The sequence below is a fragment of the Vicugna pacos genome, chromosome 22, assembly GCF_048564905.1.
Source record: "Vicugna pacos chromosome 22, VicPac4, whole genome shotgun sequence".
In the NCBI taxonomy this organism is placed as follows: Eukaryota; Metazoa; Chordata; class Mammalia; order Artiodactyla; family Camelidae; genus Vicugna; species Vicugna pacos.
The window spans coordinates 4,675,831-4,692,835 of NC_133008.1; the positions used below are offsets into that span (position 1 = coordinate 4,675,831).

General features: G+C 42.4%; 1 protein-coding gene across 2 annotated transcripts in view; it reads left to right on the forward strand.

Moving 5' to 3' along the window:
- The window catches only part of LOC140688385 (trafficking protein particle complex subunit 9-like), a 488,572-nt gene that overhangs the window by 327,658 nt on the left and 143,909 nt on the right, over positions 1-17,005 (forward strand). The window contains exons 17-18 of one of the 2 annotated variants that reach the window (XM_072947071.1): positions 9,635-9,722; positions 10,943-11,086. The gene's annotated coding sequence lies outside the window, so the exon portion shown is untranslated. Of the gene's footprint in view, positions 1-9,634; positions 9,723-10,942; positions 11,087-16,919; positions 16,964-17,005 lie in introns of those variants that run through there. The other variant, XM_072947069.1, reaches the window with a different exon arrangement.

A 17,005-nucleotide genomic window follows, 5' to 3' on the forward strand; every position in this document is an offset into this window, starting at 1 on the left:
TTTATAGACATCTCTAGGATGCCCAAGTTTCAGACAAAGAGCTTAGGCCCTTCTTAGTTTTTAACTTGATTAATTGGTCTGTTGTCCCAATTATTGATCAAGTATTTCAGTCTATGTATACATATAATTTAAACTGCGGTAAATAAAACGGACTTAATTGAACTTTAATGTTCGGGGGTGTAGGTGATCTCTTTGGCCCTTTTATTTTAACTTTACGTAGTGTAGTATCAAAACCTTGTATCTAAATCCAAAAATGTCCATTTTATTTATCTCATTCAAAATAACAATATAAAAATATATATCCATTTGGGATAAGCCACTTATCTTTTTTTTTTCACATTTTTACAATCCTTTTTCCAGTTATTCGAACTAATTAACATTAATTATTCTAAGTTTTTATTAGCATATCTAGAAACATTTATATGAAATGAAAAACACAAATGTAGCTTTTCAAACCAGTTTTATTTTTTTAACTAAGTTCTTAGGTTACACATTAGATATATTTTTCTACCTTTAAACTTGATTTTAATAGGTACCAATAAAACAGCTGTTTATAATGATATCTCTTTAAACTTTCACCAATTTAAAGGTTTTTCCAAATTAAAGGATCCATAATATGGCCGTCAATTTTTATATATACATATATAGTGATATTAAACCAATAAGTTGAAGAGGCTCTTCCACATGAGAGTGGGGGTGTTGCCTAAATAAAATTCAAAGGCTTACTGTCCAAAAGCTAAAGGCCTTTGTGGTCCAGGCTGATGAAGCAGAGTTTAAGATGGCAAAATATCTGAAAATTTGTACAATCAAAGAATTGCTTACAATCCAATTTATTTGCATGGCCACCATATGTACAAAATACTTGAACCTTTTGTATGGCAGAGTCCAAGGTTTCCTTTAAAAAAAAAAGTACACATATATACGCATACATACACACACTTAAAACACCCAGAGAAAGATAAAACATTTATATTTCAAGGACACAGGAAGAGAAATCCAAGTTCCCCATAAAGGGGATTTTGGTATTATAAGTTCAGAATTCCAAAAAATGTTTTTATCAGGCCTGTTTAGTTACTTTCAGAGTGAGTTTTTTTTTTCTTATTACCAATTAATGTTGTAAATTTTGTATGTACATAAACCTGTCTGGGGTAACAGTTGGAGGATGGCAATGTGTCATTTCTTATTTTTTTTTTCTGTTTTTTATTTTTTTGGAAAGTTCTTTTCCCCATTGTAAGGTCGGGTTCTCAGAATAAATTTGCTAGTAAGATTTCCTGCAGGGACAACTCTGTGGCATTAAGTCTTTCCTTCTACCACTCCTGGAAGATTCTCTGACACCCGAGAAATCTGTTACCAGGCAGGAGGAGGGCCTCATTTTTGGAGTTGAAAGGTTCCTAATAAGAGTTTTAATTCTATACTGAAAAATTAAATGGAGGTAACCAAATTGAGGAAAACATTAGACCAGACTCATACCTAACCACTCAGTCCTGAACCCAGTGTCTTTCAACTTGGGACGTCCCACTCGGGACGTCTCCACTAGGTGAGTATTTTCCTCATATGTTTCCACCGGACACACTTCGGACGTCTCCTCAAGGTGGGTATTTCCTGTTATCTTTCAACCAGACCCCACCCAGTATGTCTCCTTTGGGTTGGTAATTCACCCCAGTTTCTTTCAACTGGAGGGCCACGTACCTGGAAACACTGCCAGATAAAACTCAGGATCATCAACCAATATGTGAGATCCAAGAAACAGGAGAGACTCACCCATATTCATCTGGACTCCCCGAGGAGGCCGATGGGCACAAAGGGCCACTGCTGGTAACAAAGCTCCGGTTACTCGGAGAGTTGAGGTGGAGAGAAGTCTGCTGTTGGTCCCTTCATGGTGTCCAAAACTGTTGACTGAAATACATGTGCAGCCTAAAAGTTAAGACTTATGTTTTATTTGGCGGGAGGATTCGAGCCGGGATGACAGCCTCTCAGATCTCTCTGAGGGACTGCTCCCAAGTGGTTGAGGAAGAGCGAGGTTATATAGGAGCTTTACAACAAGGACCAGGTTGTTGGAACAATAAAAGATTGCTTGTTATCTAAAGAAAGCGAGGTATCTCAAGTTCAAGAATGTAGTGCTTTTGTATATACGGGAGGAAGCAAATATTTAGACTCATTGAATCCATTTTTTAGACAAGCACCTAGCTATCTAGGGCCAGTAGCCTGTCCTTTCTTTTTCTGAGTCTGCTCAGAAGGCACCATGGTGAGTTGCTGCATCGGATGGGCTGCAGGCCTGTCCTAGCTGGGTGGTGGCGGCAGCCTTTAATGACTTGGTTTCAGTATTCTTTGTTTACACACATGGTTGCAGCATTTTCATTCACATTGTAGTATTTTCGTTCACAGACTGATTATGGATAATCTGCAAACTTGGAAAGCAACCGAGATGGAATTACTGCAGGTACCTTCTAATTAATAAGGCATGTGAAAACATAAACATGGAGGAAGCATACATTTGGATTTGGTGGTATAGGGAAGGGTTTCTGAACATTACAGGAGAACGCAAGTCAGAATTCCTTAAGTCCACCTGTCTTTACTGTAGTGGTTTCTGAGAACAGATTATGGTAATTAACCAACAATGACATACGTTGGCACACATTGCATTTAAAAGCTGGCCGGCTGCAAACTTGTGTATTGGACAGGTGGAATTCATAGGCAAGTGGTCAGGTGGATGGGAGAGAGTTGGAGCCAAGGCCTGGGCCCAGATTCCGGTTAAAATCGCCATTTCCTCACCATAGGGTCTTGGACTAGAATGTAAACTCTCTTAACCTGTTGGAGAATCTGTGAAACGGGCATGATAATATTCGTTTCTTCCTGGGAATGTTGTAAGTTCTAAAGAGTATTATAGCACACATGAAGCACTTAACACACTGGCACTTAGCAGTGTTCACTGTGTGGGGCCACCCCGCTTAGCATGCGTCAGAGCAGTAAAGGCAGCATATGTCGGTTGAGGATGCACTGGTAGCCCTTTGAATAGGTTGTGAATTTGGTGATTTCCTTTAATCTTTGTAACTCTGTGTGCCATGGGCAGTTATTTTCATGGACAGATGAGGAATCTCAAGGTAAAGAAGACTGGGTAATTTGCCCAAAGTCAGACCAGAATTTTGGATGCAGGGGTCTCGATTCAGCATGGGACCCTGGGCCTTCTGCCCTCTCCGTTCAGCACCAAAGCTAGATGTGGGTTCGGCTGTTTCCCAGCCCAGAATATCTGGCAGGCCGCAAGACACACCAGGCCCTGCGCTGCTTGAGCAAAAACTCCGGAGCAGAGGCAGTTAGAAAAGGGATAAACATAAAAACAGATGACTGCAAACTGTGATCAGCTCTGAGAAGGAAAGGAACACGTCTCACCGTGCAGAGCTGAGAGCTTTCTCGTCGGGGCTGCTCTTGGGGCGTTCATCTCAGCTAAACAAACTCTGCTGCTGCACCAAGGCAGGAAGGCAGGGCGCGTGTTGCCAGGTAGACAGGGCTTCATTGATCATCGTACTCATTCCCCATTAAGCGGCAGCTGTCACTGGCACTTACCTAGTAAACAGGTGTCGGCCATAATCATCACGCACTTTGCTTGGTAGTTTTATTGGCCCCACCTTTGAGATGAGGTCATTGAAGCTGGGGAGTTTGCTGCATGCCTGTTAATACCTTGGAAATATCCCCACTGGTCTTTCAACCTAGACTGGTGTGGCTGTCATGCCCCAGCCCTGTGAATGGCATCATGTAGCTTCCCCCAAATGGCTCAAATAACTGATATTGATATGCTTAATTCGTAGGAAATGGTATGTCACAATAAGAGAAAAAGGTAGTAAGAAATTGTTTGGAAAACTAGAAAAATACCAATTCTTCCCCTGCTGGGGGAGCATAATCTGTGTCAATTACACCACTCACTGCCTGTCATCTCCTCCCTGCCGACTCCGCGTTCAGAAGCCACTCTGAGCCTATGAAGAACATTTTGCCTCATGACAGTTTTGACTAGGACCTGCGACATCTCTGTCCCTGGTTAACTCTCTCTACAAAGCCATTTAGGTTTTTTCCAGGCTCCTCCGCTAAGATGAAGGAATAGCCTCTTTAAACTTCTTGTTGCAGCTCCTTAATGAAGATCTTGGGAAGGAATCCCAGCCAACACCTGGGAGGTATGCACACAGTGACTGCAACCTCAGCATTTTGTGAAGTTCAGAATCAGGGGGGTGGGTGACTCAGGAAAGGCTTTTTTAAGGTAACAAGGGGAAAGTGAAAGGACACAGGGTGTGTGAGAAAGAAGCATCTCAGTCCCAGCCAGCAAGGCACCTGCGTTCAGGATGGTGCGTGGAGAGTGCAGATTTCTCACAAAGAAAGAAGTGGTGGGATGGGAGGGAGGACAGTTAGGTATTTATTGGGGAGTGAAAAAGTGGGCTGAACATTTCCTGGATGAACAAGAGGATTGTGACTTGATCTGCTTGTATTTTGGAGAGAAGGGTTTTGTGGAGACAGGCCTAGGGAGAACGCTCTCTGGCTGGTGAGTCAGCACAACAGAGAAACACAGAGAACCGGGAAGAACCCAACGCCCTTGCTGGGGGAGAGGCTACCCACCAATTGAAGTTCTGGAGGCTGCTTCTGTCCCTTAGCTGGGGCCTCAGAGTTCCCTTCACAACCCAGTACTGTTGACACAAGAAGAAAAAAACGGGAGGCATGAGAAGTGCTGTGACCCATGTTTTGGTTGAGGCCCTGGGATATGCCCAACCAGATTTTGTTCCTTGGCTTCGTGCAGTAAAGAATTCAACAGCAAGCCAGTGTTGAGTAAAGGTAGATTTATTCAGAGAGATACATTGAAAGGCAAGAGAAACGTCACGAGGTGTGGGGGTTTGATGCTCAGATTAAAAGTGTGTACACACTTCACAGACAGAGTGAGGGCCTTCTCCGAAGAGGGAGAGAGAGTGATGACCGCGAGGTGGTGCTGTGTTGCTAGTTTTCTTGGGCTTGGTGGTTTCATATGCTAATAAGTAGAAGGACTAGCCTTAGGGCAAGGGGCTGGGATTCCCAGGGAGTTGGCCATTTCCCACACTGTGACCTTTTGTGGCTAGCCTTGGGACTGCCATTGTGCCTGGGGCATGTTATTCACCATGTTACTATTACAATGGGTGTTTAATGAAGCTGAAGATCTGCTAGAAGTTAAATCTCTTCATCCTGAGCCTCAAGGCCTATTGGGGTTGAATCCTTCACCATTTTGATGTTAATTGCTGTGGCCTTCCTAGAATGGCTGTGCTCTGCTCCCTTCCATCCTGTCTCACTGTGATGACACAGAGAGAGCAAAGGCCGGGCCCTGCCTGTGCTCCTGCATTTAACAGCGGGAGGTGTGGGGTGGGCTGAGGATGACTCTGAGTGGTGAGAAGGATGTTTCAGATATTCCCACGTGAGACATGGGGACCTGCCAGCAGCCACCGCAGATTTATCTCACGGGCATTATCGCTTGTGTTGTTAGGGAAACAAAGGGCCAGCCAAGAAACAAGCACCAATCAGAGGGTGTGAGTACTGAGATTTATTACGCCGGTGGCCTCAGAGGGGCTTCTCTGCTCCAGAGCTCTGAGCACCAACAAGACCTGCACATGAGGTTTTATAGGGTTAATTACAAGTATGGGGCTATTAGCCAATAAGGCGCAAACAAGAAAAAGCAAGGAATAAGTACACTGAGGTTTATCAATTTGGAACAGATCACGTTACTGACAATTGTTGACCTTGGAATTACGAGTTAGCTTGTTAGCCCAGTAAACTGACTCTAAACTTCAGGTTTACCAGGTAGCCCAGAAAAACGTAGATCAGTAAACCGACACTTATCACACTTGGATATGTGACTTAGCTTGTTAGCCCAGCTGGGCTTTTCCTTCACAGTGTCACTTATCTTTTCTATTTTTCTTTTTATATTTTTAAGTATTTAATCCAAACTTAATATCAGGGTTTTTTGGGGACAAAATTTCTCTTTATCTTTTCTTTGGGGCTCTTTTGGGGGGGTAGGTAATTAGATGTATTTATCTGTTAGTGGAGGCCCTGGGGCTTAAACCCAGGACCCCGTGCACGCTAAGCACACACTCTACCATGCGCCCCATCATCTTTTTGTTTTTGCTTTAGCTGCCAAGAATCTTACAGCTGAATTTCTAGTCGGCCTTTAACACTTGCCCTGACTTCATGGAATCCATTTTTATGAATTTATCTTCCCATGGTTTTGTTTAAGTATTGAATCTCCATTTTCTCTTCACTCTCAGTTTTGCCTTTTTGTTGTTATGCTTGTTAAGCTGTGTTTAAAAAAATTGTTTAAATTCTCTTTTAGCAGGAAGCTGAATGTAAATAAATATGTAAACATACAGCACACTTAAATGCTTTTATACATTCTAAGCTGTTTAGTAGTTACTTAAAAACCGAATTGAATATTAAAGTGATAACATTTTTAAATTATTTTTTAATTTTTTCTAAAGATATAGCTGTTTTAAAATATGATATAAGTTTCACGTGTACAATAGATGCTCCAATTATTGTTACTGTAAAACATTGGCTGTATTCACTGAGTTGTAAGATACATCCCTGTAGCGTGATTACATTACATGTTGCAGTTTGTATAAGAAAGTTGGGTAATGCAGAGTCTGGGACTTGGCTGTGTCTGACCCAGGTTCACACTCACCCTGCCTGTCAGAGCTCAGGCCCTCACTATTGTCTGCAGGGGAGCAAGTGGAGGCAGCTCTCATCAGCGCTGGCACCACCCTCTGAGTGGCAGTGACAGTAGTGATTGTGTGTGGACGTGCAAAGTGTTGTTCCAAGAGCTTAACATGCATTTTTGCATTTAATAATTAAAGCCCTCCTGTGAGAAAGTGTTTTATGTTTTTAATGAATAATACATTTTATTTTGATATTGATAGATTTCAAACCTCCGGAAAATTTACATGAGTAGTACAATAAACGCTTAGATACAGTTCACTTTAAAGGGCAGTATTTGGCCTTTTTTGTCTGGCTTATTTTAGCATAATGTTTCAACTTTCATCCATATTGTAGCCTGAATCAGTACGTTATTCTTTTTGTTTGATAATATACTTTTTCTTTTTTTTTCTTTTTTTGTCTATTTAAAAATATTTTCATTGAAGTCTAGTCAGTTTATAATGTTGTGTCAGTTTCTTGTGTAGAGCACAATACTTCAGTTAAATAGGAACAAACCTGTATTCATTTTCATACTCTTTTTAAACATAAGTTACTATAAGATATTAAATATATTCTCCTGTGCTATAGAGTATAAACTTGCTGTTTATTCTTTACATACTCAGCATCTGCAAATCTTGAACTCCCAATTTATTGCTTCCCACACCCTCTCCCCTCTGGTAACCATAGTTTGGTTTCTATGTCCCTGTGTCTGTTTCAGTTCTGTAGATAAGTTTATCTTTTTGTTTCTTTGTTTTTTTGTTGTTGTTGTTGTTGTTGTTGTTTTGATTCCACATGTGAGCGATCTCATATGGTATTTTCTTTTCTCTTTCTGGTATACTTCACTTAGAATGACATTCTCCAGGTCCATTCATGTTGCCGCAAATGGCATTATTTTATTCTTATTTTATGGCTGAATAGTAGTCTGTTGGACAAATAAGCTACAACCTCTTTATCCAGTCATCTGTCACTGGACATTTATGTTGTTTCCATGTCTTGCTATTGCAAATAGTGCTGCTGTGAACATTGGGGTGCTTCTTTTTGAATTATGGATCCTTTTGGATATATACCCATGAGTGGGATTGCTGGGTCATATGGGAGGTCAATTTTTTTCTTTTGAGGAACCTCTATACAGTTTTCCACAATTGGCTCCACCAAACTGCATTCCCACCACAGTGTAGGAGGGTTCCCAATTCTCCACAGCCTCTCCAGCATTTAGTGTCTGTGAATGTCTGAATGATGGCTATTCTGACTGGTGAGAGTTGATACTTTATTGCAGTTTTGATTTGCATTTCTCTGATAATGATATTGAGCATTTTTTCATGTGCCTATTGGCCATTTGTATGTCTTCATTGGAGAAATGTTTCTTTAGGACTTCTGCCCATTTTTGAATTGAATTGTTTGTTTTTCTTTCTTATTACGTGTAAAAGCTATTTACATATTTTGAAAATTAAGCCCTTGTCAGTTCATTTATTGCAAATATTTTCTCCCATTCCATAGGTTGGTTGTCTTTTAGTTTTGCTTACTGTTTCCTTAGCTGTGCAAAAGCTTGTAAGTTTAATTAGATCCCACTTGTATATTTTTGCTTGTATTTCTATTGCTTGAGTAGACTGCTCTAGGAAAACATTGCTGAGTTATATGTCAGATGTTTTGCCTATGGTTGCTTCTAAGAGGTTTATAGTGTCTTGTCTACATGTTTAAGTCTTTAACACATTTTGAATTCATTTTTGTGTATGTTGTGAGGGAGTAGTCCAACTTCAATGATTAAGATGCAGCTGTTCAGTTTTCCCTACACCATTTGCTGAAGAGGCTGCCTTTACTCCATTGTATGTTCTCACCTCATTGTCAAAGTTTCAATGACCAAAAGTTTGTGGGCCTATTCTTGGTAATTTTGTTTATCCGTTCATTGATGGATGGATATTGTTAGTAACTCTTGGCTACTCTGAATGATACTGCTATGAATATTGATGTGAAAGTTTTTGTGAGAATATGTTTTCATTCTTTTGGCTGTACAGTTGGCCCGCCATATCTGTAGTTTCCACTACATGGATCTAGATGGCTGATTGTAAAGGGACTCGAGCATCCTTGGATTATGGTATCCCGGGTGGGGGATTCCTTAAACCAACCCCCCAAGGATACTGAGGGATGACTGTATATATAGGAGTTTAATTGCTGAGTCATATAACTCTAAGCTTTTGAGGAAATACCAGACTTCTCCAAAGAAGCTGCACCATTGTCCCTTTCCCCTGGCTACATATGAGGTTTCTCTGCCTCCTGACTGACACTTCTTATTGTCCATGTTTTGATTATAACCAGAATAGTGGGTGTAAAATGAGGTCTTATTTTGATTTTGATTTGGTTAGTGATGCTGAGCATCTTTTCAAATGCGTATTGGCCATTTGTATATCTATTTAAATTCGTGGTAAATTTAAAAATTGGGTCTATTTTTTTGTTTTGTTCAGTTCTAAGCATTTGTTATATATCCTGGGTACTACTCTCTTATTAGATACATGCTTTGCAAAATTTTTCTCCTATTCTGCACATTGTCCTTTCACTATAGATTTTTAAACATTAAAACAATTTCTTTACAGGGGAGGTAATTAGATGTATTGATTTATTTTATTTTTCTTGCTAAGCACACACTCTATCACTTGAGATACCCATTTCCCCTGTCATTTCACTTTCTTGATGATGTCCTTTGTAAGAAAAGGGTTTTAATTTTGATGAAGTCGTTTATCTGCTTTTTCCTTCTTTCACTTGTGCTCTTCATACTGTAACTAGGAAACCAAAGCCTATGGTAAGATCACAAAAATTTATACTCTGTCTTCTTTTAGAAAGATTATAGGTTTAGTTTTTACGTTTCTGTCTGTGGTCTATTTTGAATTAATTTTTATTTGTTATATAAAATATGGCTGTCCAGATTCCAGATTGATCCTTTTGCCTGCAGATACCCAGCTGTTCCTGCACCATGTGTTGAATAGACTATTCTTTCAATGGAGTGTTGTTGGCACCATTGTGGAAAACTGTCTGTAAATGTAAGTTTTTTCCCCATGGGTTTTTATTGTGTCTCATTGGTTTATTTATCCAAACTTATGCCAGCACCATACTGACTTGTGTACTATAGCTTTTTAGTACACTTTAAAGAGAGTCCTCCAACTCTGCTCTTCTTTTTCAAGGTTGTTTTGACTGTCCTGGGCCCCTTGCACGTCCATATGAATTTTGGGATCAGTTTGCCAATTTTTACAAAGAAGTCAGCTGGAATTTTGATAGGGATTCCACTGAATATGGAGATCACTTTGAGGAGTCTTAACATTTTTAATAATATTGTCTATATTTCCATGAAAATGGGATGTCTTCCATATAAGTAGATCTTTTAAAATTTATTTTGGTGATACTTCAAATTTTCAATGTACAAATCTTGTAAATTTTTGTTAAATGTATCTCTCATTTTAGTTTTAATGCTGTTGTAGATGGAAAGGCTGAGTTTCTTATAGGTGGGACTATATATCAATCTTCTTATCTCTAGAATTCCTTCACAGCAAATACCCTAGGTTTATATTTGCTAAATAAATCTATCCACAACTATTCCCCGCCCTGTGTTATAAGAAACCAAGACCCAAGTTAAGCTATCTGAACACCTATGTGGAAGTGAGAAATGAGACACTTGGGTGGGGCTTTGTGCAGATGATACTGAGAGCTTATTCAGGATGGCTTCTTCTTAATTCCTTTTAAACAACCCTTTAAGGTGTATTTAGTCAGATACATTAAGAACATTCCCTTTTGATATGCAGAGGAGTTAAGACTATCATTTTAAAATAATTTCTAGTGAGAGTGTTGTACTTGAAACCTAATTTGCATCAATCTTTGAAGATTTATGTTTCAGGAGCTTTGACTAAAGAACACCTGTCTTTATTCAATAATGACAACTAAATGCTCAAGCAACATCTAAGAGTTTGAGCAAACTGCCCCCACCCCGTAGTGCTGGGTAGCTGCAGCTGTAAATGGAGTCCGTGCTTTCCTCTCCCAGTACGCTTTTGCTGATCTGCTCAAAGGGGTTCATCCAACAGTTTGTCAGTAGTCTGTTGGACAAAGTCATAAAACATTGATTGAAGGTTGCTGGAATGCAATATATTCTTATTAATATTAAGTAAGCACATATTGAGTGCTTACTGTATGATGGAATTGTCCCTCAGCCTCACATGAATATTATTTCTCTTAAAATCTCACATATTTCCTTGTTATTCTCACTTTACAGATAAGGAGACTGAGCATTAGGTCTTCTCTCTTTTGGAGGGAGCTCATTATGAATGACGGGAAATTGTAAGGAAAAAGATATTGATTCATCCTGAGAAAACATTTTTCTGAGAGTCAGCAATGAAGAAGATGATCACTGAAGAAGGTAATGATTGTTCGAATGAGACAAGCCCTGGGTTGTACGGAGTCAGCATCCCTGTCCTGGACACGGCACGTGTAGAGCTACGTGGTGGGTGAGGTGGCGCGGCTGCGCAGGGAACGCGGATGCCGGGTCATTCGGCTGTGCTCAGGCCTGGTGGGAGTTCCACCTAAGGGCAGTGGACCGTCATTGACAGATTTTAAGTAGGGGAGTGGGGTGTCCTAGTAGTTCACTTTTGTCTTGTAGAATGCTTGGAAACATTTAGAAGGCTTGGCAGGAGGTGATGTGATGAGTCAGAGTAGGGTGGCTGCGAGGTGTAGCAGTGTTCAGTTTTCAAGTGGTTTTCAGTCCCAGGTTTGTGGCTCAGTAGCCGTGTCACTTTGGATGACACACTCAAGGAAGTGAAACAATTTATCTAATCAATTGAAGCAGTGATGTACCAACCTCCCAGGACTGCTGTGGAGATCCAGTGAGATAACGTGTGCACAGTGTGCAGTGTGGTCTCCAGCACAGAGTCAGTGCTGAGTGCCAGTGAGTACCTTGTAGGTCAGGTGAGGGTGGTGGGACTCGGTGACTGAGGATATCTGGGCCCTGAAAGAGGGGTCCATTCACATCTGTGAGTGATGGGCCTGAGTTGTGAGACACAGGGAGACCTTACCCTCTGACCAGGGGCCCTGGGCAGGACGGCTATGGGAGGAGCACCGTGAGGTCAGCTCTTTCCAGGTGGAGTTGGAGGGGCCCTTGAGACATCTAAGTGCAGTGTCACGAGCTCAAAGAGGAGGTCTGGGCCCGGGCTGTGCATTTTCCTATAATCTCAACCCCTGAGGACGCCAAAGTATTGATCACTGGACGTGAAGACATACTTTACAGGACAAATCAATAGTAGTATCATGTCTGTCATCAAAGCTCACGTCTCTTTATTCATCACTCACTTTGCTAATTGGGTACTTACAGAGCTCACTTCACTGTTCTCCCCTGGGCTCAGGCTCCACTGAAAAGAGCTGGTGAGTCTCCCTCTTTTCCAGAAGAAGACACATTTAGCTAGTAGACTTCTATACCTGCCCAGACTTAGGATATTTGTTTGTTGTTTTAATTCTATTTTCTGTTGGCCATGTCCTGACAGGAGAGATATTTTACATCATGGTCATGTTTCAATTAGCTGTTACTGAGAATTGCTGATCTGATCCACAGAGTATGTATTCTATTAACTTTGTAGAGTACTTATCATTTTTCTGTCTTTGCCCTTTAATTTTGTTTCCCCTTCAATGTTCTATCCTATTTGGGGCCTTATTTTTTTTTAATTAAAAAATATCTGTTAACAGTTAAGAAAACAAAACCAAATTAAAAATGCACATGAGAGCTAAAATTAGAAAAAATCTAGTGTGTTTTCTGTCTTGGCATTGGAGGTTTCTAGAAACTCGTGAAAACCTTTATTACACAAGTTGCTTAAAATGCTGATTAAGAAATAAAACCTTCCTTCTTCATCTTTCAAGCTGCACAACAAATTGTCAAGAAAGTGAGGGAAAATCCTCAGAAGCCAAGACAAACGAGAAAGCAGGGATTCTGGGAGATACACGAGCCTTAGAAGCCCTGGGGTGCCGGTTGGCTCCTGAACTGATTTTGAGTTGCCTTGACAGGGGTGCAGGAGGGGAGCCCCATGCCTCTCACACTGGGAGTTGGATGGCTGATCATATTATCGGCCAAGCCCATCCTGAAATCCTGGTTAAATAAATGGTGAAATAGGAAAAAAATATTCCTCAAGGCAAGAAATTAAGGAAAGTCAATTTTGTTGGAAGAGGGGAAAAATAACAAATCCAAAGTAAGGATATATTTTAAAGCTGTTCTGGCATGAGAGTGACCACAAACTCCTGGCAGAATAGCACAGCTAGTCCTTGATTGAGAAGATGTGTTTTGAATGAATCAGTGAACATCCATTCAGAGAAAGGCCTCCAGAGTCCTGTGGATCAAGATACTGGACCACAAACACCTCTCTTCCAAAGTCTCATTCAAATAACCAGAAAGGTTTTAAAGGAAAGTAGCCATAATCATAGTTCTATTTATTGACATTACTATAAGCTAGGAATTCAGAGGTGACTATGTAGTTGCCTCCTCTTTTATGGAACTTACTTTCTCTTTGGGGAGACAAAATGACATAGTTGGGTATCTTGGTGGAGGGAGGTGTTAGTCTGTTGAAATTAGCCAGGAGAGGAGATTAAGAAAACAGTGAAGGGTGGGTGAAATTTTTAGCTGAGGACAGTCTTGTTCACTTGGCTTTTAATTGCAGGCTCAATGAGCTGTCACTGGAGGGAATAGATCTTACGGAAGATGGACTTAGCTCAGGCCTCTTTGGATTGGACAAGTGAACCCGGAGAAAAACAATCAAATCTTTGCAGACATTAAAGTTCACTTGAACGTGCTCCATCCCTGAGCCAAAGATAGGACAAATATGCAGCACTTCTTGAGGACAGAGGAGTGGTTTTTAAGGTTCTCAAAGAATGAATCCCAGGGAACCGAGATGGCCAGTTGTTAAACTGAGACATTGCTCTTTGGACAGTGTACCCAGAAAGGATATTGGCCTTTTATATGTTTCCATTTCTCTTTAATACATGTCTGTTGATGAGGACGTGGGCACAAGTGTTTGACACCTTGTCGAAGCGACTTTGTGTACCTGCCTAGAAGCACGGGCACAGTTGTGGCTGCGTCATACATTTTGCAGCCCACCCATTTCCCCGGCTCTGTGATCACGGCAGAGTGGTTCCTTGTTGACCTGTCCATCTCCTCTGTGACATCATAACCCATGAAAAGACCGGAGCATATTAACATGGCTTTATTAAAATCAAAGGAACAGATCAAATATGGAGTCAGATTTATTCTTTCCTATTTCAGTAGTGCCATGGAGAAGGCAGTTTGGACAGCTTTTTGTAGTGTCCTAGTGGCCGTGTCTCTCAGATTCTGGGCGCATCTATTGAAAACCCTTCATAGCTGTCTGGCCTGCTGGAAAAGCACTCCGCCTGTTTTGCCCTGAATATGTGTTCTTTTTATAACACATCTATACTCCTTGGAAAACAACTCAATAAAAACTCAGTTGGTTTTCTGCCAGCCATGGGCAGGGTGTGGTATACCATGTTATAATTTCATATAATAATAATAATAATAATAGTAATAATAATAATAAAAGAAGTCTTAAAACAGCACTGAGCACATTGGAGAGAGTCAATAAATGCTTTCTGGCTTAAATCAAAAGTGATGACTCAGTGATTCCATGGCTGCTGTATTTGCTAAGCTAGTTACTCCTTTGCTCCATTACATATTTTTTTAACTGAAAAAGAAATACAAGCAAATGGTTAAAAAAAAAACTCAAACAGAGCACAAAAATACACAAGTGAAAGATGTTTTCCCTCAACCTCTCTTCTTTCAGCCCTCTCTGGAGATGCAACTGTTTACTATCCTTTTGGTGCTTTTCCAGATATGCTTTGCACATTCCTACCTATGTATGTAAATTCCTTTAAACTTTTTTTTTTAACTTAAAGGGATTTAAATCCTCAAGTGGCTTCTGCCCAGATAATAGAACAGAACAAATCTGACTCCATATTAGATCTGTTCCTTTGAATTTAACCCTGTCCTCTGTCTCCTAGGATTCATCTTGCTTGTAAAACAATGTTGCTTAGAGCCTAAAATATACAGGAGAGCCTATTCTGAAGGCGCTGGCCTTTAAGGATATTTAACACTATTTCATTCATAAAAAGATAACAAATTGCAGAATAGAAAAAAAACGTTTGTTTTGTTGGAGATTTACAGGGATCTGACCCAGGCAGATAGCTGCAAGAACAAAGAATTCTTACAAGAAGGAATTCCTACACCAAGAAGTTTGCAACAACCAAGCACATAGAAAAGGGCCTGAATTGGGACTTGGGGAGATGGTTTTCCATGACATTAGTTTGCCATCTAGGTCTACAGAAACTTGCTATTCCATGCCCCAACACCTGGTCTCCCAACTTATTGGCCTGTCCTGCACTGAGGAGAATGAATTTGGACTTGGTAACACTCCTATCTACCTAGAAAGCTGGGCACTGGAGCTGAGGGTTATGGAAACAGCCTAACCAAGAAACAAGCACCACTCGAATTGTTGGAGTTCTCGGATTTTTTATGCCAGCGGTCTCAGAGGGGCTTCTGCTCCGAAGTTCTGAGCACCTGCAAGACATGCACATGAGGTTTTAAAGGCTTAATTACAAGTAAGGGCGTATTAGCCAATAAGGCTTAAAGAACAAAACACAAGGAATCAGTACATTGGAACTTATCAATTTGTAAAAGATCACGTTACTGACACTTGTTGAGCTTGAATTTACGAGTTAGCTTGTTAGCTCAATAAACTGACATTATACATCAGATTTACGAGTTAGCCCAGCAGAATTTAGATCAGTAAACTGACACTTATCACACTAAGATTTGTGACTTAGCTTTCTAGCCCAGCTGGACTTTTCCTTCACATGAGTACAGCTCTCCCAAACCCAGGGAACTACTGTGAGCCCTTGATAGTTCCACTAGGGTGGGGTGTGGTTTACCCAGGAGGGATGGGGACTATGCATCAACACTCAGGCAGTCTCCTCCGTCTGGGGCTCTGATCTTGTACCACAACGCTCCCCGCCAACCCAACACCTGGGAGAGTGGAGCTAAGGCAGAGATCCTTCCTCCCTGTTTCCCAGCGTGTAAAAGGGGAATATGTACTCTTCCAAAGGTAGTTCTGAGCGACAACACCTGAGGGTGCTTTGTTCCCAGAGCAACAGAAAACCCAGCTCCTTGTGGGGGCAAAGGGTGTGATACCCGTAGGGGTTCTGCAGAAGCATCCAATGGAGGGCTGGATCAGGGAGGTAAAACTTGAGCTGCGGGCCTTGAAGGGTTACAGAAGGGTACAGAGGCAGGTGTGCAGCCTCCTTCGGGGTGCCCCAGAGGTAAAGCTTTTTCTCTCCATCTCCTCTACGACCCTCCCCTCTCCAGATCCCTCCCATCTCTCTGCTCCTCCTGTCCATCTGTCTCCCCCCACTTTTCCCGTCCTCTGCACCCGCTCCCATCTTCTCCCTCCCTTGCTGCCCCACCTTCCCTCACAGAACACAAAGGATCGCTGGCCCTCCTGCGCATGCGCAGTCGGTACCAGCTGGACCACTGGTTGGAAGCTCCAACTCCGAGTCGGGGATTGGCCCAAAGGCTTCTTGGCTCTGTTGCCCGGTAGGCCTTTGGCACCTACCTGGAGCCGGGGCCTCTGGCTGTGGAAGTGCAATGTGGGGGGCTCCCGGGAAAGGGGTCAGGCGGCTGCAGGAGGGTGGTCCTCCTGTCACAGACCCCCAGGGCGCCAGTCAGCCTGTGTTCAGCTGAATTGCTCCGGCCAGACCCCTCTGCCGCGCCACCTGCCCTGGCGCCCCAGCCACAGCTGTCCAGGGCCAGGTGTGCCCCTGCCGCTACTCACCCAGCCGGGCTCCCCTCAGTCCGCGGCTGGCGTCCCCTTCCCCTCTCCCACCCGCGAGTTCTCTCATCCCGGCTTTCTCTACTTGGCCGCCGGCCCGTCCCAACCACTGGGCGGGCTGTGACCCTGGCGGGCGTGGTCTGCGGACCTGGAAGGGGTGGGCGGGTGGGGCTGGGGCTGGCCTCCTAGCGGAGTTGCAGCCCGTGTCCCCCCCCCCCCCCCCCCCCCGCTTTCCCTGCCCCGCGACCCCGGGGCTGCACTGCTCTCCCTTTCCCGCTCCCTGAGGACCAGCTCAGTGGCGTGGGCACTGCTCCCTGGGCTGAGAGCCTCAGGCTGTAATGCCCAGCTTCTCCTGGTGGAGTCGGGAAAAGGGATCATCAGTGCTGAGCTAGCTTCGGTCACCTCCCTCAGTGTTTCTGCCCCAGGTAAGTACCTTGAACACTTTCATGTGTTATGATGGCAGTGCT